The sequence below is a fragment of the Pseudophryne corroboree genome, chromosome 6 (genome assembly GCF_028390025.1).
Source record: "Pseudophryne corroboree isolate aPseCor3 chromosome 6, aPseCor3.hap2, whole genome shotgun sequence".
Classification (NCBI taxonomy): domain Eukaryota; kingdom Metazoa; phylum Chordata; class Amphibia; order Anura; family Myobatrachidae; genus Pseudophryne; species Pseudophryne corroboree.
The window spans coordinates 222,708,672-222,731,875 of record NC_086449.1 but is presented as its reverse complement, the minus strand read 5'-3'; positions in this window follow the sequence as shown (position 1 = coordinate 222,731,875).

The following is a 23,204-nucleotide window of genomic DNA, read 5'->3' as shown; positions in this document are numbered from 1 at the left end:
TGCAGGCCATGTCACTGGCAAGTATGACGAGTCCTCTCCTACCTGGGATTCCTCCGATGCATCCTTGAGTGTAACGCCTACTGCTGCTGGCGCTGCTGTTGTTGCTGCTGGGAGTCGATCGTCATCCCAGAGGGGAAGTCGGAAGACCACTTGTACTACTTCCAGTAAGCAATTGACTGTCCAACAGTCCTTTGCGAGGAAGATGAAATATCACAGCAGTCATCCTGTTGCAAAGCGGATAACTCAGGCCTTGACAACTATGTTGGTGTTAGACGTGCGTCCAGTATCCGCCGTTAGTTCACGGGGAACTAGAGAATTGCTTGAGGTAGTGTGCCCCCGTTACCAAATACCATCTAGGTTCCACTTCTCTAGGCAGGCGATACCGAGAATGTACACGGACGTCAGAAAAAAAGTCACCAGTGTCCTAAAAAATGCAGTTGTACCCAATGTCCACTTAACCACGGACATGTGGACAAGTGGAGCAGGGCAGACTCAGGACTATATGACTGTGACAGCCCACTGGGTAGATGTATTGCCTCCCGCTGCAAGAACAGCAGCGGCGGCACCAGTAGCAGCATCTCGCAAACGCCAACTCGTTCCTAGGCAGGCTACGCTTTGTATCACCGCTTTCCAGAATACGCACATAGCTGAAAACCTCTTACGGCAACTGAGGAAGATCATCGCAGAATGGCTTACTCCAATTGGACTCTCCTGGGGATTTGTGGCATCGGACAACGCCAGCAATATTGTGCGTGCATTACATCTGGGCAAATTCCAGCACGTCCCATGTTTTGCACATACCTTGAATTTGGTGGTGCAGAATTATTTAAAAAACGACAGGGGCGTGCAAGAGATGCTGTCGGTGGCCAGAAGAATTGCGGGCCACTTTCGGCGTACAGGCACCGCGTACAGAAGACAGGAGCACCACCAAAAACACCTGAACCTGCCCTGCCATCATCTGAAGCAAGAGGTGATAACGAGGTGGAATTCAACCCTCTATATGCTTCAGAGGATGGAGGAGCAGCAAAAGGCCATTCAAGCCTATACATCTGGCCACGATATAGGCAAAGGAGGTGGAATGCACCTGTCTCAAGCGCAGTGGAGAATGATTTCAACGTTGTGCAAGGTTCTGCAACCTTTTGAACTTGCCACACGTGAAGTCAGTTCAGACACTGCCAGCCTGAGTCAGGTCATTCCCCTCATCAGGCTTTTGCAGAAGAAGCTGGAGGCATTGAAGGAGGAGCTAAAACAGAGCGATTCCGCTAGGCATGTGGTACTTGTGGATGGAGCCCTTCATTTGCTTAACCAGGATTCACGGGTGGTCAATCTGTTGAAATCAGAGCACTACATTTTGGCCACCGTGCTCGATCCTAGATTTAAAACCTACGTTGTATCTCTCTTTCCGGCAGACACAAGTCTGCAGAGGTTCAAAGACCTGCTGGTGAGAAAATTGTCAAGTCAAGCGGAACGTGACCCGTCAACATCTCCTCCTTCACATTCTCCCGCAACTGGGGGTGCGAGGAAAAGGCTCAGAATTCTGAGCCCACCCGCTGGCGGTGATGCAGGGCAGTCTGGAGCGAGTGCTGACATCTGGTCCGGACTGAAGGACCTGCCAACGATTACTGACATGTCGTCTACTGTCACTGCATATGATTCTGTCACCATTGAAAGAATGGTGGAGGATTATATGAGTGACAGCGTCCAAGTAGGCACGTCAGACAGTCCGTACGTATACTGGCAGGAAAAAGAGGCAATTTGCAGGCCCTTGCAGAAACTGGCTTTATTCTACCTAAGTTGCCCTCCCTCCAGTGTGTACTCCGAAAGAGTGTTTAGTGCCGCCGCTCACCTTGTCAGCAATCGGCGTACGAGGTTACTTCCAGAAAATGTGGAGAAGATGATGTTCATTAAAATGAATTATAATCAATTCCTCCGTGGAGACATTCACCAGCAGCAATTGCCTCCAGAAAGTACACGGGGACATTAGATGGTGGATTCCAGTGGGGACGAATTGATAATCTGTGAGGAGGGGGATGTACACAGTGAAAGGAGTGATGAATCGGACGATGATGATGAGGTGGACATCTTGCCTCTGTAGAGCCAGTTTGTGCAAGGAGAGATTGATTGCTTCTTTTTTGGTGGGGGCCCAAACCAACCAGTCATTTCAGTCACAGTCGTGTGGCAGACCCTGTCGCTGAAATGATGGGTTCGTTAAAGTGTGCATGTCCTGTTTATACAACATAAGGGTGGGTGGGAGGGCCCAAGGACAATTCCATCTTGCACCTCTTTTTTCTTTCATTTTTCTTTGCGTCATGTGCTGTTTGGGGAGTATTTTTTTGAAGGGCCATCCTGCGTGACACTGCAGTGCCACTCCTAGATGGGCCAGGTGTTTGTGTCGGCCACTTGGGTCGCTTATCTTAGTCACACAGCTACCTCATTGCGCCTCTTTTTTTCTTTGCGTCATGTGCTGTTTGGGGAGTGTTTTTTTAAAGTGCCATCCTGCGTGACACTGCAGTGCCACTCCTAGATGGGCCAGGTGTTTGTGTCAGCCACTTGGGTCGCTTATCTTAGTCACACAGCTACCTCATTGCACCTCTTTTTTTCTTTGCGTCATGTGCTGTTTGGGGAGTATTTTTTTTAAGGGCCATCCTGCGTGACACTGCAGTGCCACTCCTAGATGGGCCAGGTGTTTGTGTCGGCCACTTGGGTCGCTGAGCTTAGTCACACAGCTACCTCATTGCACCTCTTTTTTTCTTTGCGTCATGTGCTGTTTGGGGAGTATTTTTTTGAAGGGCCATCCTGCGTGACACTGCAGTGCTACTCCTAGATGGGCCAGGTGTTTGTGTCGGCCACTTGTGTCGCTTAGCTTAGTCACACAGCGACCTTGGTGCGCCTCTTTTTTTCTTTGCGTCATGTGCTGATTGGGGAGTATTTTTTTCAAGTGCCATCCTGTCTGACACTGCAGTGCCACTCCTCAGAGCCGGCCATAGGCATAGGCAAACTAGGCAATTGCCTAGGGCATTTGATATGCCTAGGGGCATCATCAGCTTCTGCTGATTAAAATGATATGCGGCATGCCTATATTCTGTGTGTAGCATTTCATATGCAGATACAGCCACAGTCTCACACAGTATATAGGCATGCTGCATATCAGTTTAAACAGCAGAAGCTGCTTGTGCATCCTAGCCACATAGCAATGCAAATAAGATGCATTTTCATTAAAAAAAAGGTGCCCGACGTTAGCATTGATGCAAGATTTGTGAGGACACATCTGTATCCAAGCAGAGGCAGAGGTCACAGTGTTAGTGGAAGTGTGAGTGCTGTGTGCATGTGAGTGGGTTGGTTGTGCAGTAGTGTTCAGAATATGTGTAAGGAGCATTATGTGTGTCATGTAAAAATGCATTAATAATGTACAACATGTGTGTAAAGGGGCACTATGTGTGTCATTATGTGTATAAAGGCATTAATAATGTGCGGCATATGTGTAACAGGGTACTACTGTATGTGTGTCATTATGTGTATAGGGGCACTAATAATGTGCAGCAAATGTGTAGGGGGCACTATGTGTGTTACAGGTTGAGTCTCCCTTATCCAAAATGCTTGGGACCAGAGGTATTTTGGATATGGGATTTTTCCGTATTTTGGAATAATTGCCTACCATAATGAGATATCATGGTGATGGGACCTAAATCTAAGCACAGAATGCATTTATGTTTCATATATACCTTATACACACAGCCTGAAGGTAATTTTAGCCAATATTTTTTATAACTTTGTGCATTAAACAAAGTATGTGTACATTCACACAATTCATTTATGTTTCATATACACCTTATACACACAGCCTGAAGAACATTTAATACAATATTTTTAATAACTTTGTGTATTAAACAACGTTTGTGTACATTGAGCCATCAGAAAACAAAGGTTTCACTATCTCACTCTCACTCAAAAAAGTCCGTATTTCGGAATATTCCGTATTTCGGAATATTTGGATATGGGATACTCAACCTGTATTATGTGTATAAGGGCATTAATAATGCGCGGCATATGTGTAAGGGACATTATGTGTAAAAGGGCATTAATAAAGGTTGTCATAATGTGTAAGGTGCATTATGTTTATAAGGACATTAATGTGTCTCTTATGTGTAAGGGGCATTACTGTGTGGAATTGTGTATAAATGCATTACTAATGTGTGGCATTATGTGTATTAGGTGCTCTACTATGTGGCGTTGCATATAGAAAGGGCACTACTGTGTCATCTAATGTGAATAAAGAGCAATAAGGTGTGGTGTAATGTGAATAAGGAGCATTTCAGTGTGATGTAATGTGAATAAGGAGCTCTACTGTGAGGAGTAACGTTTATAAGGTAAAGTGATACTACTGTGGGATGTAATATGAATTATGGACACTATCGCAAGATAAAATGTGAATAAAGTTGCAGCACTGTGTGGCGTAATTGGAATTGGGGTTACTATTGTGTGGCCATGCCCCTTCCCAGCAAGAAGATGCCCCTTTTTGGGCTGTGCGTCATATGTGCGAACTGTTCCTATTTAAAATATAGGGGATACAAGGACTGCTATGGGTGAGGGGTGATGGTGCTGGGAAACAGGTGCAAGGTCAGAGGCAGAACCGGGGCACCAGCCAAAATCTTGCCTAGGGCATCATATTGGTTAGGGCCAGCTCTGCCACTCCTAGATGGGCCAGGTGTTTGTGTCGGCCACTTGGGTCGCTTAGCTTAGTCACACAGCTACCTCGGTGCAAATTTTAGGTCTAAAAATAATATTGTGAGGTGTGAGGTGTTCAGAATAGCCTGAAAATGAGTGGAAATTATGGTTATTGAGGATAATAATACTTTGGGATCAAAATGACCCCCAAATTCTATGATTTAAGCTGTTTTTGAGGGTTTTTTGAAAAACACACCCGAATCCGACAAAAAATTTTCGGTGACGTTTTGCCAAAACGCGTCCGAATCCAAAACACGGCCGCGGAACCGAACCCAAAACCAAAACACAAAACCCGAAAAATTTCCGGTGCACATCACTAGTATATATATATATATATATATATATATATATAAATATATATATATATATATATATATATATATATATATAGACTGCCCCAGGCCGCTGACATTGTTTAATAGCATATATACATATACTGGACTAGTACAGACAGTGCACTGTCTGTACACTGTCTGTACCTCACTCAAGCAGTCAGACTCAGGCTGCTCCCCGTCCCAGGCTCCACACACTAGGCTGCGCCTAATGCGACGCGGCTCTCCCGCCCTAAGTGTCCCTGCTACTTGCCACTGCTCAAGCCTCACGAGTCACGCCGCGCCCAGCCAGCCCCCCTGATGTCACGATCACGCTCCCAGCAGGCTGAGAAGGGGAGGCGCCGATGCGGAGGCGAACAGCGGCAGCAGGGGGACACGGTGAGCGCATCACAGTAACAGTGAGCGGCGCAGCGTGGCGCGGCGGAGTGGGTACGGCGTACCCATGGCAAAATTCTTAAGGGTACGCCGTACCCGCCCACTTGCAGGGCTGTATATAACACATGTAACTGTGACAGGGAAGGTGGCCTCTCTCAGCTCTGGGCCCCATAGTAGCTGCCAGGGGCGGATTGGGATCACACACCAGCCCGGGGAAATTTCTGGAAGCAGCCCTAATGGGGGCGGAGTCTGTTGAGGGGGTGGGGCCTGTCAAGAGGGCGTGGTCATTCCTCAGGGGTCCTATTTCTGAGATAGACACAGTTGGGGCCTCCTTTGCTTTACGTTATGCTATTGTTTACCTGTGACTGTGGCCCTCATTCTGAGTTGACCGCTTGCTAGCTACTTTTAGCAGCCATGCAAACGTGTTGTCGCCACCCACGGGGGAGTGTATTTTTGCTTTGCAAGTGTGCGATCGCATGTGCAGCCGAGCGACACAAACACATTTTGTGCAAAACAAGACCAGCCCTGTAGTTACTTATCCTGTGCGATGAGTCTATCGACGGAGGTCTCGGAATTGATGTCAGATACCCGCCTTGCAAACGCCTGGACACGCCTGCATTTTCCCAAACACTCCCAGAAAACGGTCATTTGCCACCCACAAACGCCTTCTTCCTGTCACTCTTCTTGCGATCAACTGTGCGAATGGTTTAGTTGCTAAAAGCATTGCACAACAACAATGCTCTTTGTCCAGTCCAGTCCCCAAACCACACACTGTGACCTGGGACACCCTAACCCTTACACTAACATGACAATGCAAATAATGTAATTAAAAATAACCTCTCTGCTGGATCCCCTTCAGTTCTCAGTCGCCGCTCTGGCCAGTTCAGTGAGAGTGCGGGAGCTGGGGTGGCAGCGAGTGTAGTGAACCCGGCTCCGGCCATCGCTTTGCTGTTGCTCCTGGGCCGGGCTCGTTGAAGAGACCTTTGGCCGGGGCCAGGGAGAGGATGCTGCTGGGCTGGTTAACTTTCTCAAGGTCCCCCATTGATAGAACAGCATCATCACTTTTCACGGCTAGCGGCACCTGGAAGTGCCCGCTAGCCTAACTTCTGGATTGCATATCAATGAACCACAAGTACTGGAAGCAGTGTGAGCCAGTCCAGCCTAAGTGGGACTCGACCTGGCTGAGGGGGGTATGGGACCGGCCCATCGGAATCTGTCATGGTGTCCTGGTGGGCCAATCCGCCCCCGCCCCATAGTGCCAATTATGCTCCCAGTGCAGATACACATATCCCCACAGTGCCAGATATGCTCCCAGTGCAGATACATATATCCCTACAGTGCCAGATATGCCCCCAGTGCAGATACACATATCCCCACAGTGCCAGATATGCCCCCAGTGAAGATACACATGCCCCCACAGTGCCAGATATGCTGCCAGTGCGGATACAAATCCTCCCACAGTGCCAGATATGCCCCCAGTGCAGATACACATGCCCCCACAGTGCCAGATATGCCCCCAGTGCAGATATACATATCCCCACAGTGCCAGATATGCCCCCAGTGAAAATACACATGCCCCCACAGTGCCAGATATGCTGCCAGTGCGGATACAAATCCTCCCACAGTGCCAGATATGCCCCCAGTGCAGATACACATGCCCCCACAGTGCCAGATTTGCCCCCAGTGCAGATATACATATCCCCACAGTGCCAGATATGCCCCCAGTGAAGATACACATGCCCCCACAGTGCCAGATATGCTGCCAGTGCGGATACAAATCCTCCCACAGTGCCAGATATGCCCCCAGTGCAGATACACATGCCCCCACAGTGCCAGATATGCCCCCAGTGCAGATATACATATCCCCACAGTGCCAGATATGCCCCCAGTGAAGATACACATGCCCCCACAGTGCCAGATATGCTGCCAGTGCGGATACAAATCCTCCCACAGTGCCAGATATGCCCCCAGTGCAGATACACATGCCCCCACAGTGCCAGATATGCCGCCAGTGCAGATACACATCCTCCCACAGTGCCAGATATACCCCCAGTGCAGATACACATGCCCCCACAGTGCCTCCCAGTGCCAGATATGCCCCCAGTGCTGCTACACATGCCCCCACAGTGCCAAATATGCCCCCAGTGTTGCTACACATGCCCCCACAGTGCCAGATATGCTCCCAGTGCTGATACACATGCCCCACAGTGCCAGATATGCCCCCAGTGCTGCTATGCATGCCCCCACAGTGCCTCATACAGAGCCAGAAATGCCCCCAGTGCTGATACACATGCCCCCACAGTGCCAGATATGCCCCCAGTGCTGCTACACATGCCTCCACAGTGCCAGATATGCCCCCAGTGCTGATGCACATGTCCCCACAGTGCCTCCCCCCCTGAAAAAAAAGTGCTGCTCACCGCTTCTGTGAGGGGAGGAGAGCGCACAGAGACCAGAGGTGGTGTCTATCTTCAATTCGCCGCCGGCCTGTGAGCGAATCAGAGCTCGCGGTCGAGCAGCCAATCAGGAGTCTCAGCTGCCGGTCCACGAGCTCTGATTGGCTCACGGCCGGCGCCGAATTTAAGATAGTCACTGCCGCCGGAGACGCCACTGCGCGCCGGGCAGCGGTGGCCGGGAGCGGATCAAGCCGCTTACTGTTGTAAAGAGTGAGTCACTGTGACTCACTGTCTGCAGCAGCGCCCCCTGCTGCCTGGCGCTCAACACGGCTGCGTAGCCCGCGTATGCGTCGGACCGGCCCTGCTCTCACCACACAATTGAACTTATGGATGACATATAAACATCATTTACTTAATTTAATATTTCTTTCTAAATTTCTCAATAAGAAGCATTTAGACATTTGGCACCTGGAGGCGCTGTGAAAAAAATTCTGATACTCTTTGGCGCCGTGATTCCAAAAAGTTTGGTAACCCCTGGCATAGAGGGATGGAGCCAGCACACACATACACACACTAAAGGTTTTTAAAGTGCCAGGCTCCAGTGGACCCGATCTATACCCCATGGTATTAAAGTACAAGACCCCAGTATCCACTAGGACATAAGAGAAAAGCCTTTTTTGACTGGATCATTGTGGATAATATTGTCACTACAAATGCATTTAGAACTCTTGTACTTTTATATGTGATGGATATATAAGATTATTAATACCATGTCATCTCCAGAGAGTATAGGCAAAGTGTATGTGATTGGTTTACAAAGGAAACAGACATCTCCCTCTTTCCGGACTATTAAACACAAAGGCCGGGATTCAATTCTTTTCACCCCTTTCCACACCCGTTCTGTTTCTACCCTCAGGGACGTTGTATCATTATTTCAGCTCGCTACCCCCAGAGTAGCGAGGCACCCAACCCTTTACACAGCTAAACCTGATTACTATGGGCGCAATATGCACGATAATGGATATCATTTTAGAAAGGAAATTGGGCGTGATATATCATTTGAATCTCACCCTATAAACGTCTATTATTATTTATTTTATTTATTTATTAGCAGTTTCTTATATAGCGCAGCATATTCCGTTGCGCTTTACAATTAGAACAATTATAGAACAAAACTGGGCAAAGACAGAGAGACAGAGGTAGGAAGGCCCTGCTCGCAAGCTTACAATCTATAGGGAAATAGGCATTGATACACAAGGATAGATAGTAACATAGTAACATAGTATCTGAGGTTGAAAAAAGACACTTGTCCATCGAGTTCAACCTATTTGTGGTCTCCTATGCATGATGATTTGACTAAAATTTCTGACTGATGCTGCTGTCAGCCGTTACATTTTGTCCCTATTTGTAGTAACTATAATGCATGACTATGCACCATACCCCTGGATATCCTTATCCATTAGGAATTTATCTAACCCATTCTTAAAGGTGTTGACAGATTCCGCCATTACAACTCCCTCGGGCAGGGAATTCCAAACATGTATTGTCCTTACAGTGAAAAAGCCTTTACGCCGTATTGTGCGGAATCTCCTCTCCTCTAACCTGAGCGAGTGTCCACGAGTCCTCTGTGTTGATCTAACCAAAAACAGGTCCTGCGCAAGCTCTGTGTATTGTCCCCTTATATATTTGTAGATGTTGATCATATCCCCTCTTAGTCTCCGCTTTTCCAATGTAAACATGCCTAGTCTTTCAAGCCTTTCCTTGTATTCCATCGTCTCCATGCCCTTAATTAGTTTGGTCGCCCTCCTCTGTACCTTTTCAAGCTCCAGGATATCCTTTTTGTACTACGGTGCCCAGAATTGTACACAGTATTCAAGGTGTGGCCTCACTAGTGATTTATATAACGGGAGTATAATACTCTCGTCCCTAGCATCAATACCCCGTTTTATGCATGCTAATATCTTATTAGCCTTCTTTGCTGCAGTCCTACTTTGGGTACTACTGCTTAGCTTGCTATCTATGAGGACACCTAAGTCCTTTTCCAGTACAGAATCCCCTAATTTTACCCCATTTAGTAGGTAGGTGTAATTTATGTTCTTGTTACCACAGTGCATTACCTTACACTTGTCTGTGTTGAAGCGCATTCTCCATTTGGCTGCCCATGCTTCTAATTTAACTAAGTCGTTCTGAAGAGACTCGGCATCCTCCTCTGTATTTATAGCCTTACACAATTTGGTATCATCTGCAAAAATTGACACCATGCTCTCTAGACCTTCTGTTAGGTCGTTAATGAAAATATTGAACAATAGCGGTCCTAATACTGAGCCTTGCGGCACACCACTTAGCACTTCAGTCCAAGTTGAAAAAGATCCATTAACCACAACGCGCTGCTTCCTATTATCTAACCAGTTTTTGACCCAAGTGCATATTGTGCTTCCTAGCCCTGATTCTTGTAGCTTGTAGATAAGTCTCATGTGTGGTACAGTATCGAATGCTTTGGCAAAGTCTAAAAAGATTACATCCACGTCTTTACCCTGATCTAGGTTTGCGCTTACTGTTTCATAAAAGCCAAGTAAGTTGGTTTGACAGGATCTGTCCTTCATAAACCCATGTTGATTCCTTTTAATGACCTTATTGGTTTCAAGGAACTTCTGAATACTATCTCTTAGAATATCTTCCAATACTTTCCCCACTATAGATGTAAAACTAACTGGTCTATAATTACCTGGTTCAGCTTTACTTCCCTTTTTGAATATAGGCACTACTTCCGCTATACGCCAGTCTTTGGGAACCATACCTGATATAACTGAATCCTTAAAGATCAAAGATAGCGGTTTTGCCAGTTCAGAGTGAAGCTCCATTAGAACCCTTGGATGAATACCATCGGGCCCTGGAGATTTATTAATCTTTAAATGTTTTAATCGGTCACAGACTACTTCCTAGCTTAAATAAGTACCTATCAGTGTGATATTCTCATTATTGAGATTGTGCGTTAATCCCTGAATTGGGTCCTCACGAGTGAATACTGTTGAAAAAACACTAATTTAGTGTGTCCGCTATGTCATTATCATTTTTGCTTAAGACTCCCAACTTGTCTTTTAAAGGGCCTATACTCTCCTTCTTTAATCTCTTGCTATTAATGTATTTAAAGAATTTTTTGGGATTCGCTTTGCTTTCCTTTGCTACTAGTTTTTCAGTTTCTACTTTAGCCGCTCTTATTTCCTTTTTGCAAATTTTGTTACATTCCTTATAGTGCTGAAATGACTCTGCTTCCCCGTCAGATTTGTATTTTTTAAATGCTTGCCTTTTCTTGCCCATAAGTTCCTTAATCTTTTTGTTAAGCCACATCGGTTTATGATTTTTATTCCTTTTTTTGCTACTCATAGGAATACATTTGAGTGTATTTTTAGCTAGCAGGAATTTTAGAACCTCCCATTTCTCCGTAGTATTTTTTCCTAAAAACAAACCTTCCCATTCAATATCCCTGAAAAATACCCTCATCTTTTCAAAATTTGCTTTGCTAAAGTTTAAAGTCCTAGTTGAGCCAGTATAGGGCTGTTTATAGAAACTGATATTGAATGTGACCATATTGTGGTCGCTGTTTCCTATGGGTTCCCCTACTATAATACCTGATACCAAATCCCCATTGTTTGTTAATACCAGGTCTAAGATTGCATTGTACCTAGGGGGTCATTCCGAGTTGTTCGCTCGTTATTTTTTTGTCGCAACGGAGCGATTAGTCGCTAATGCGCATGTGCAATGTCCGCAGTGCGACTGCGCCAAGTAAATTTGCTATGCAGTTAGGAATTTTACTCACGGCATTACGTGGTTTTTTCTTCGTTCTGGTGATCGTAATGTGATTGACAGGAAGTGGGTGTTTCTGGGTGGAAACTGGCCGTTTTATGGGAGTGTGTGAAAAAACGCTACCGTTTCTGGGAAAAACGCAGGAGTGGCTGGAGAAACGGAGGAGTGTCTGGGCGAACGCTGGGTGTGTTTGTGACGTCAAACCAGGAAAGACAAGCACTGAACTGATCGCACTGGCAGAGTAAGTCTCGAGCTACTCAGAAACTGCACAGAGAAGTATTTTTGCAATATTGCGAATCTTTCGTTCGCAATTTTGATAAGCTAAGATTCACTCCCAGTAGGCGGCGGCTTAGCGTGTGCAAAGCTGCTAAAAGCAGCTTGCGAGCGAACAACTCGAAATGACCACCCTAGTTGGTTCCTCAATTAGTTGGACTAAGTAGTTATCATTAAGTGTGTTTAAAAACATATTGCCCCTAGCAGTATCACATGAATCGTTTTTCCAGTTTATCTCTGGATAGTTAAAATCTCCCATCACTACTATGTCTCCTACTCCTGCTGCTCTTTCAATTTGCTTTAGTAACAATTCATCATCAGATGCGTTGGTACCAGGCGGCCTATAGCATACACCCAATACTAACTTTTTTATTCCTTTTTCCCCGCATGCAATTTCTACCAGTAATGTCTCGACAGTGTCTACAGTCCCCTTCTGAATATCTTCCCATATATTAGGTTTTAAAAACGGCTTTACGTAAAGACACACCCCTACCCTTTTTATTTAGTCTGTCTCTCCTAAACAGTGTATAGCCCTCTAGATTGACTGTCCAATCATGAGATTCATCCCACCAAGTTTCAGTAATGCCTATAATATCATACTGTTTGCTTGCTGCAAGTATTTATAGTTCACCCTTTTTACCAGTAATGCTTCTGGCGTTTACATACATACAACTAAGATAAGTATTTTCCCTTGCGTTAGGGACATCTTTCACCTTATGTAGCAAGGATGACCTGTAATCGTCATTGGTTAGTGCTTTGGTAAAATCCCTTTTAGTACCCATGTTAGTAACCTTACCGCCTGCTCTTACCCTCCCCCCAACTTCTCCCCCATTTTGTTTACTACCGCCATCCCCACTATTCTCACTGCATGACCCGTAGTTTCTAGCTAAACCCTCCCCCCAGGCTCCTAGTTTAAAATCTCCTCCAACCTTCTAACCATCCTTCCCCCCAGCACCGCTGCCCCCTCCTCAGTCAGGTGCAATCCGTCACGACAAAAGAGATGGCGCCTGACTGAGAAGTCCGCCCAGTGTTCCAGGAACACAAACCCCTCTTTCCTGCACCAATCCCTAAGCCACACATTTACCTCCCTAATCTCCCTCTGCCTCCCTGGACTAGCGCGTGGCACGGGTAATAATTACGAGAATATTACCTTAGATGTCCTTGCCTTCAGTTTCTTTCCTAAGTCCCTATAGTCTTTCTTAAGGACATCCCACCTTCCGCTAACTTTGTCATTGGTGCCAACGTGCACCAAGACCGCCGGGTCTTTGCCAGCCCCTCCCAACAATCTATCTACCCGGTCCGCGATGTGCCGTACCCGAGCACCCGGGAGACAACAGACTGTACGGCGATCACGGTCCCGGTAGCAGATTGCCCTATCTGCCTTCCTGATGATAGAATCCCCTACCACCACCATCTGACTAGGTACCTCTCTATCTTTTATCCCAACCGCGCCAGAGGGACCGCACCTCTGGATGCTAGAGGGAGCAGTCTCCTCCGGCACCGTCATTTCTTCACTATCATCCTCCGATTCCTCGTCCAATCGGGCAAATTTGTTCGGGTTTGATAGTTCGGAGATGTCGTGCCTCCCCCTCTTTTTCTTCCTTCTAACTGTGACCCAACTGGCTACCTGATCATCATCCTCTTCTACCAGTGACCCCTCCCGCAACTCCTCCACCGTTCTGTCTAAACTACGCTCGAGATTGTGAATCTCCCTCAGTCGCGTAACGGTTTGCTCTAGATCAGTTACCTGGGCTTCCAGGGCAACAGTTCGCACACACCTCGTGCAGATGTAATCACACTGGGCCGGTAGCTCCAGGTGTGCATACATCTTGCACGACATGCACTGAGTGAGGTCCTCAATCACAGCCCCTCCCATATTGTTTGTAAGATCTAACTCCCTGTTACTCTCACAAAAAAAGCAGCAAAAATAAAAAGTAGAAGACAAGCAATCTCACTTATACAATAAATTAAGCTGGCTTATACTTATCTATCTTTGTGCGGTTCTTGGTCCTTCACTTTTATGCACCTATACTCCACTTAGCAGTTGCAGTTGTTCCAGCTCACTGCACCTCCTTTTCACTCGGCTTCCAGCTCCTGCTAATAAAAAAAGAGAAAAAAAGAAAAAAAAAAAGCCCCTCACACACGCACAATCACAGCCCCTCTGCTACTCCAAGTAAGAGACCCTCTCACTCACTCACAAGGTCAGCCCCTTGCAGCCTCACCAGAAGTTTAATGGTACTGCAAATGTGTGTTCCTGATTGTGTATTATAAAACTCACCTTTTTCTGTATTCTAACTCACCTTTTTGCTGTTTAAAACTCACACTTAGAAGTCCAAGCAGCTCTTGGAAGAGACAAGTCCACAGAGCAAGCTCCAAGAGTCTAGTCACTGCTTATATAGGCTCAGACAGCTGCTTTAATCAGCCCCTCCTCCTCCTGATTACTCCTGATTACTCACACCTGAGTTAACCCCTCTGGCTTTTCACCTCACACTTTTTTCTTTTTCCTCCAAAAAAAAAAAAAACCAGTACAGATATATTAAAACAAAAAGAAACAGTATAGATACAAACAATCAGAATCAGATTACTTTCTCTCACAATAATACTATCCCTATATGGATAGACAGAGATTAATCAGAGTTCACCTTTTTGCTGTTTAAAACTCACACTTAGAAGTCCAAGCAGCACTTGGAAGAGACAAGTCCACAGAGCAAGCTCCAAGAGTCTAGTCACTGCTTATATAGACTCAGCCAGCTGCTTTAATCAGCCCCTCCTCCTCCTGATTACTCCTGATTACTCACACCTGAGTTAACCCCTCTGGCTTTTCACCTCACACTTTTTTTTTTTCTTCCTCCAAAAAAAAAAAAACCAGTACAGATATAATAAAACAAAAAGAAACAGTATAGATACAAACAATCAGAATCAGATTACTTTCTCTCACAATATTACTATCCCTATATGGATAGACAGAGATTAATCAGAGTTCACCTTTTTGCTGTTTAAGACTCACACTTAGAAGTCCAAGCAGCACTTGGAAGAGACAAGTCCACAGAGCAAGCTCCAAGAGTCTAGTCACTGCTTATATAGGCTCAGCCAGCTGCTTTAATCAGCCCCTCCTCCTCCTGATTACTCCTGATTACTCACACCTCAGTTAACCCCTCTGGCTTTTCACCTCACACTTTTTTTTTTCCTCCAAAAAAAAACCCCAGTACAGATATAATAAAACAAAAAGAAACAGTATAGATACAAACAATCAGAATCAGATTACTTTCTCTCACAATATTACTATCCCTATATGGATAGACAGAGATTAATCAGAGTTCATCTTTTTGCTGTTTAAAACTCACACTTAGAAGTCCAAGCAGCACTTGGAAGAGACAAGTCCACAGAGATGCTACCTGTCACATAATGGTTCCCCAGGTTGCTAGGTTCTTAATGGGTTGTATGTGATATGATCACCCAGCAATGTTGGAAGACAAAATGTGAGTTTATGTGGACTGTACAGAGGGGATGTAACTTGATAGGGAAGCTGTGAAGGTTATGTGTGTGGGTCTGAAATTTGGTAGGCTTGTCTGAAGAGATGAGTTTTCAGAGAACGTTTAAAGGTTTGGAGACTAGAGGAGAGTCTTATTGTGTGTGGGAGTGCATTCCACAGAGTGGGTGAAGCCCGGGTAAAGTCCTGTAATTTTGAGTGGGAACAGGTAATACATGTGGATGAGAGACGCAGATCTTGTGCAGAGCGGAGAGGTCTGGTAGGGAGATATTTTGAGATGAGTGAGGAGATGTATGATGGTGCAGTTTGGTTAATAGCCTTGTATGTAAGTAAAAGTATTTTATATTTGACACGGTAGAATACCGATAACCAATGGAGGGACTGACAGAGCGGATCAGCAGATGAAGAACGTCTGGCGAGGAACATTAGCCTCGCAGATGCATTTAAAATGGATTGAAGTGGTGAGAGCCTATGTTTGGGAAGACCAGTAAGGAGACTATTACAATAATCAATGCGGGAGATGATGAGTGCATGGATCAGAGTTTTTGCAGTGTCTTGTGTAAGATAAGGGCGTATTTTGGATATGTTTTTAAGGTGCATGTAACATGATTTAGAGACAGATTGAATGTGTGGAACAAAGGACAGTTCAGAGTCAAGGGTGACACCTAGGCAACGAGCTTGTGGGGTGGGGTGGATAGTTGCATTGTCAACAGTTAGAGAGATATCAGGTTGGTAACTACTCTTAGCTGGTGGGAAAATAATTAATTCGGTTTTGGAAATGTTGAGTTTGAGGTGGCGATATGACATCCAAGATGAAATGGCAGACAGGCATCCAGTGACACGAGCCAATACTGGTGGTGACAAATCTGGGGAGGATAGGTAGATTTGAGTATCATCAGCATACAAATGATACTGAAATCCAAAGGAGCTGATTAGTTTACCAAGAGAGGAGGTATAGATTGAGAAAAGCAGAGGACCTAAGACTGAGCCTTGCGGTACTCCAACTGATACAGGTAGAGAAGAGGAGGTAGAGTGAGAGAAGTGAACACTGAAAGAGCGATTAGATAGGTAGGATGAGAACCAAGAAAGGGCTGTGTCCTGAAGACCTAGGGATTGTAGGGTTTGTATGAGAAGAGAGTGGTCAACAGTGTCAAAAGCAGCAGAGAGATCTAGAAGAATAAGTAGTGTGTAATGGCCTTTTGATCTAGCAGTGACTAGATCATTCACTACTTTGGTCAGTGCCGTCTCTGTGGAGTGTTGGGCACGAAAGCCTGACTGAAGTGGATCCAATAAGTTGTGCGAGTTAAGAAAGTGTGTAAGGCGAGTGTAGGCAAGCCTCTCAAGTAGCTTGGAGGGACTGGGTAGCTGAGAAATGGGACGGTAGTTAGAGAGTGTGTTTGGGTCAGAGTTGTGTTTTTTTAGAATGGGAGTAATGACTGCATGTTTAAACAGAGAGGGAAAGATACCAGTAGAGAGAGAGAGATTACAGATTTTAGTTAAGGTTGGGATAAGCACAGGAGACAAAGTTTTACTGACCTGTGAGGGTATAGGATCAAGAGGAGAGGTAGTGGAGTAGGAGGATGAAAAGAGTGTTGATACTTCATCTTCACTTGTGGGATCAAATGAAGAGAAAGTGCCAGAGGGTTCAGGTAGGGAATTGAGCAGGTCACTGGCTGAGTTAGAGCATACCATTTCATCTCGGATTTTATCAATCTTATCCTTGAAGTAGGAAGCAAGTTCTTGTGCACTGATAGTAGCTAGTGGGGGAGGTGAGGGAAGGTAAAGAAGGGATTTAAATGTATTAATGTAAAAAGTCGCTTGGGGTTGTAGGCGCTGTGCCCTCCTCCGTGTCCCTCCAACACAAAACAGGGGGGAGCGGGGGCACACTGGGGGAGCATGGGGGGCACTGGGGGAGCATATGCGGCACAGGGGGAGGGGGGGGGCTTATGTGGCGCTGGGGGCATATGCGGCACAGGGGGAGGGTGGACATAATGTATCACGGACATTGCAGTGTGGGTCATAATGTGTCACAGGCATTATGGTGTGTGGTATACTATATCACGGGCATTGTGGTATGTGGTATAATGTCTCAGGGGCATTGCAGTGTGGCATAATGTATAACGGGCATTGCAGTGTGTGGCATAGGGTATAACGAGCATTGCAGTATGTGTCACAGGCATTACGGTGTATGGTATACTATATCACAGGCATTTTGATATGTGGTATAATGTCTCAGGGTCATTGCAGTGTGTGGCATAATGTATCACGGACATTGCGGTGTGTGTCATAATGTGTCAGGCATTACAGTGTGTTGTATACTATATCACGAGCATTGTGGTATGTGGTATAATGTCTCAGGGTCATTGCGGTGTGTGTCATAATGTGTCACAGACATTGTATGTGCTATAATGTATCAGGGGCATTGCAGTGTGTAGCATAATGTATAACGGGCATTGCGATTCCTGTCATAATGTGTCACAGGCATTACGGTGTGTGGCATAGTGTGTCGGGGGCATTACGGTGTGTGCATTATTGTGTGTGGCATAATGTCTAAGGGCCATTGCAGTATGTGGCATTATGTATACTGGGCATTACTATAAGGAGGAAAAATGACAAATAATGTAAGGGGCATGAATCAGGATTATTTTTCTTTCCTGTGGTGGCTAACATCTGGGCGTGCAGGTTGCAAAACTGGGGTATGAGGTAGTCTTTTCCTGCAATGCCACGCCCCTTTATGTGCAACCACACCCATTTCAATGAAGCCACGCCCCCTTTTCGCGGGCGCGCATGTTTATCCCTTTTCTATTGCCAATTATGGGGGATGGGGGGGGCGCCGAATAATTTTTTGGCTTGGGGAGAAAAATTTCTAGTTACACCACTGGCTGAAACATTTCCCTTGAGACCACTACAGGGATGACTGAAGCTAAAGATACCTTTATGTGCTTCAAATCTTTCTACATTAACGTGAGTGGGGTATGCTTGTTTACAAATCCCCTCATATATAAAGATACCTTGATACGTCCATTGTTCCCTCCACAAAGAGTGAGTGGGGTACTCCCATATATCATATTTCTAAGGGATTAATGTCTGCTGTATACGTGGCGGTACAAAAGAAACTTTGATAGGCATAACTCCTCTCGTTCAAGTGTGAGTCAGGGTACACCACCAGTATAACATTAATGACAACATTTCTTATGTTTAAAGTTGATATACTGCTCTACACATTGGTATATACTTTTGTTTACATGATTATGGCATCTACATTCTGGAGTGGAATAGAAGGTGGTCCATGAATTGAGTCTTCAGATCATTCTTTGGGACAATCCTAATTAAAGATACCTTTAGGTCCTTTGCACCATCCATATCACCGTGAGAGGGGTATGTGCCTGCTTCATTCTATATATTACAGTGAGTGGGGTACGCCTATATAAAGAGCTTATGACGCTAAAGATACCTCTATGTGTCTGCTTCATTCTACATATCACCGTGAGTGGGGTACGCCTATATAAAGAGCTTATGACGCTAAAGATACCTCTATGTGTCTGCTTCATTCTACATATCACAGTGAGTGGGGTATGCCTATATAAAGAACTTATGACGCTAAAGATACCTCTATGTGTCTGCTTCATTCTACATATCACAGTGAGTGGGGTATGCCTATATAAAGAACTTATGATGCTAAAGATACCTTTATGTGTCTGCTTCATTCTACTTATCACAGTGAGTGGGTTACGCCTATATATAGAGCTTATGACCGATGACAACACTACACGTCACTGATTAAAGAAACCTAGTTTTGCACACCACCTCTTCTTTGAGTCTGAGTCTGGGTACGCCTCTATCACTTGGATTATCACTTTTCCTGGATGTTTCTATTATGAAGTCTCTCTGACATTAATCTTGTAATCTAAAGACTGTTCTACACATTTTTTGTATATTTTTTTTATGTTACCCGCATCACTAACCTGAAATTAAACACCCGGTGACATCTGGAGAAGCAAAGAAAAAAGGAAAAGGATCTGAACTGAACTATGTCCAGTAGCACTCAGCACTGTGCCCCCATAACTTCTTGTATTTACAATTTCTGTTGAAGTGCGGTGACATTCCAGGGAAGAGCATAATCTAGGGCAGCTTTATTTGCGTCAGTGCAGCAGGTACCCTTTAACCTCTTTTGTGTCGAGTTTTATGTATTAATTTGTGATGTTGAGATAAGTATACAGAGATATATGATAGGCTCATATGATCCTCCCCCACTTCTATGTCCTCCTGTGTGTCCAATGGACAGTGAACAGGAGGATGAGAGTGTGGAGGGATGGGCCAGAGGTGAGAGAATAAGGTAAATGTAGAGGGATATGCTATTGTGTGGCAGCTCACACCCACTGCCCTGTTGGTATAACCAGCGCATGGGTGTGAGGGGGAGCACCGCACAGTGAGAATCCCCCTTAAATGTTAGGTGGCTTGAAGGAAGGCCAAAAAGGCTGTCTAGATAATATGACTAGAAATTAATAATGCTACATTGGTAATTAAAATTATACAATATACTATTTGAACAATATTGAGAACATACCTGTGCGGTATCTACTCCAAACTCCCTAGAAATACTGTATACTGATTTATACTTACATGACTAACATGATGAAAAAAAAAGGTGAGAAGAAGTTTTTTTTAAGGAAATGCACTAATTATTATAAAAACACTTTTAGGTTTGTTTTTTTTAAAGCTTGGAGAGAGATAAAATTGCAGAAGCTGATTGGCTGGTAGTTTATCTCTCACAATTTTTCTCTCTCTGATCTTTGATTAAACCCCCGTCAGGGCTCTATTTATTATCATTTGCAGCGTGCCCCTGAAAATAAATATTCCTTATCAACACAATTAGCTACAATAAGACATCTTTATGCTCCTAGATCATTGGCAAGTCGCTGGAACATCAGCACATGTGCAAACCAGAGCCAATTGGGGAACACCACCTTCTATTTCCCCTCCAGACACCTAGTATAAACTTGCTCCTCCTTCTGGATCAGTATGCAGGACCGTGGGCAGAGCTGGCCGCCACCGCAATTTGCCAAGCACCCACTGCAATGTATATTACTAACATACATCTCAGCAGCGGGTGCCTGGTTCCCTCTGTGTGTGTGTAGGTTGAACTGTTCCTGTGTCAGCTAAGCTCCGCCTCCCATGGGCTCCCGTGTAGTGCAGTGAGCACTGAGTCCTGGCTGAGCTGTGCCTGTGTATGAGCTGAGCTCTCGCAATCTGAAGGAAAATGTAAGTTTGTGATGGTCGCAATGATCCGACCATCCAGTCATCAATGTTTTATCTGTAGACATACAGGGGGTCATTCCGAGTTGTTCGCTCGGTAAAAATCTTCGCATCGCAGCGATTTTCCGCTTAATGCGCATGCGCAATGTCCGCACTGCGACTGCGCCAAGTAAATTTGCTATGCAGTTAGGATTTTTACTCACGGCTCTTTCATCGTTCTGGCGATCGTAATGTGATTGACAGGAAATGGGTGTTACTGGGCGGAAACAGGCCGTTTTATGGGCGTGTGGGAAAAAACGCTACCGTTTCCGGAAAAAAACGCAGGAGTGGCCGGAGAAACGGAGGAGTGTCTGGGCGAACGCTGGGTGTGTTTGTGACGTCAAACCAGGAACGACAAGCAGTGAAATGATCGCAGATGCCGAGTAAGTCTGGAGCTACTCAGAAACTGCTACGAGGTGTGTAATTGCAATATTGCGAATACATCGTTCGCAATTTTAAGATGCTAAGATTCACTCCCAGTAGGCGGCGGCTTAGCATGAGCAAATCTGCTAAAATCCGCTTGCGAGCGAACAACTCGGAATGACCCCCACAGGTAAGTGGGCAAAGTTTTTTGTGATAGTGATAATAAAACTATAAGAAGTCTGTAATTTAAACTATATCATCCGTTTGTTGTATATATGGTAGAATGTAGTTAATATGTATAGGCATGACCAAGAGACCATTAAAGCTATACATATAGGGATGGTTTAAAGCCAAATACAGGTTGAGTCTCCCTTATCCAAAATGCTTGGGACCAGAGGTATTTTGGATATGGGATTTTTCCGTATTTTGGAATAATTGCATACCATAATGAGATATCATGGTGATGGGACCTAAATCTAAGCACAGAATGCATTTTTGTTACATATACACCTTATACACACAGCCTGAAGGTAATTTTAGCCAATATTTTTTATAACTTTGTGCATTTAACAAAGTGTGTGTACATTCACACAATTCATTTATGTTTCATATACACCTTATACACACAGCCTGAAGGTCATTTAATACAATATTTTTAATAACTTTGTGTATTAAACAAAGTTTGTGTACATTGAGACATCAAAAAACAAAGGTTTCACTATCTCACTCTCCCTCAAAAAAGTCCGTATTTCGGAATATTCCGTATTTCGGAATATTTGGATATGGGATACTCAACCTGTAGTTTAAAATTAAAAGTTATTTATTTTATTCAACAAGATAAAAGAGATTGTGTCAAGATAAAGAAGATAAATGAGAGACTGTTTGGAGCTTAACCTTTAATACTTTATACCCAATACTTAATGAAAACTATGGGAAAAAAACTATTCAATAACTACAATATGATTTTCAGCAACCTGCCTAGAAAAATATATTTTAACTTTGATATCATTTTTATAATTATTAATTAGAGTAATGGTTAGTATGTTTACCTTCCACACTAAAGACCTCATGGTCAACCTCTTATTCTGAACTGTTTTAAATATATATATTTATACATTTGCCATTCTAAATACTAATTGTTAATTATTTTAGATAAAATGTCTGAATTAGTTCATCATTCTAATATTGGTCACATTACATACATTTTTTGTACTAATTGGAATTTGAGTAAATGTTTAGGTTAAAGGCTAGTGTTTCCTAATTAGATAGAGTTGGTCTTAAGTTATATCCTCAACTGAGTAATTTGTTTTGTTTTTTTAGACATCATTTGTCTAATTATATTGGACTATACATTCATTACAGCTTTAATTGCATAATTTACAACCATTTTTATTGTGTGCTTCATTGGAAACTTTTTGGTTTTAATAGATTTCTGCATACAGACTGTAAACACTATATTTCCATACTGATATTGTTATGGCAAATTTAGTGTACTTTATGAAATGCTCATATATTATCTAAAGTATATCCCTAAAGAAATATTCTAAATGGATGATAATGTGTAAATTAAAATCTTTATCTATTGGTTTTAATATTCTTGTTTTTAAAGTCACGGTTTCCCATGTTGATTTATTCAATTAATTATGTTACTCTTTTTATTTAAGTGAATGTAATTTACATATAAATTCTTTATACAGTAGTTCTTGTTGATACTCACTAGCATTAACATTGCTTCTTCTTTATATAAAGCACATTAATGATGGGCGTGGTTTCTGCTTGTACACTGGTTCTTTTACACACACCTGCCTTCACCTAATTCGTCTGTCTTCTATTCATGATAAGAGGTTTTGGAGAAGTGAATTAGTGGAAAAGTTGCCCATAGTAACCAATGGAAAAGTTGGCCATAGCAACCAATCAGCTTTGAGCTACTTTCTATAAAATGATAGGTAGAAGCTTATTGGTTGCTATGGGAACTGTACTGTGTGAGCTCCGCTCTAAGCCACTTCTTCAAGTGAAATTATTGTGTATAAATTCCAGGGTTTTAGAGTATGGTTTAGTGTACTGGGAGAGATGTTCACAGCAGCTAACTTGTATTTGTCTACTGTTCACCTGTCCACTCCTTGGAGAATACATTTATCTGATAAGCTAATATGT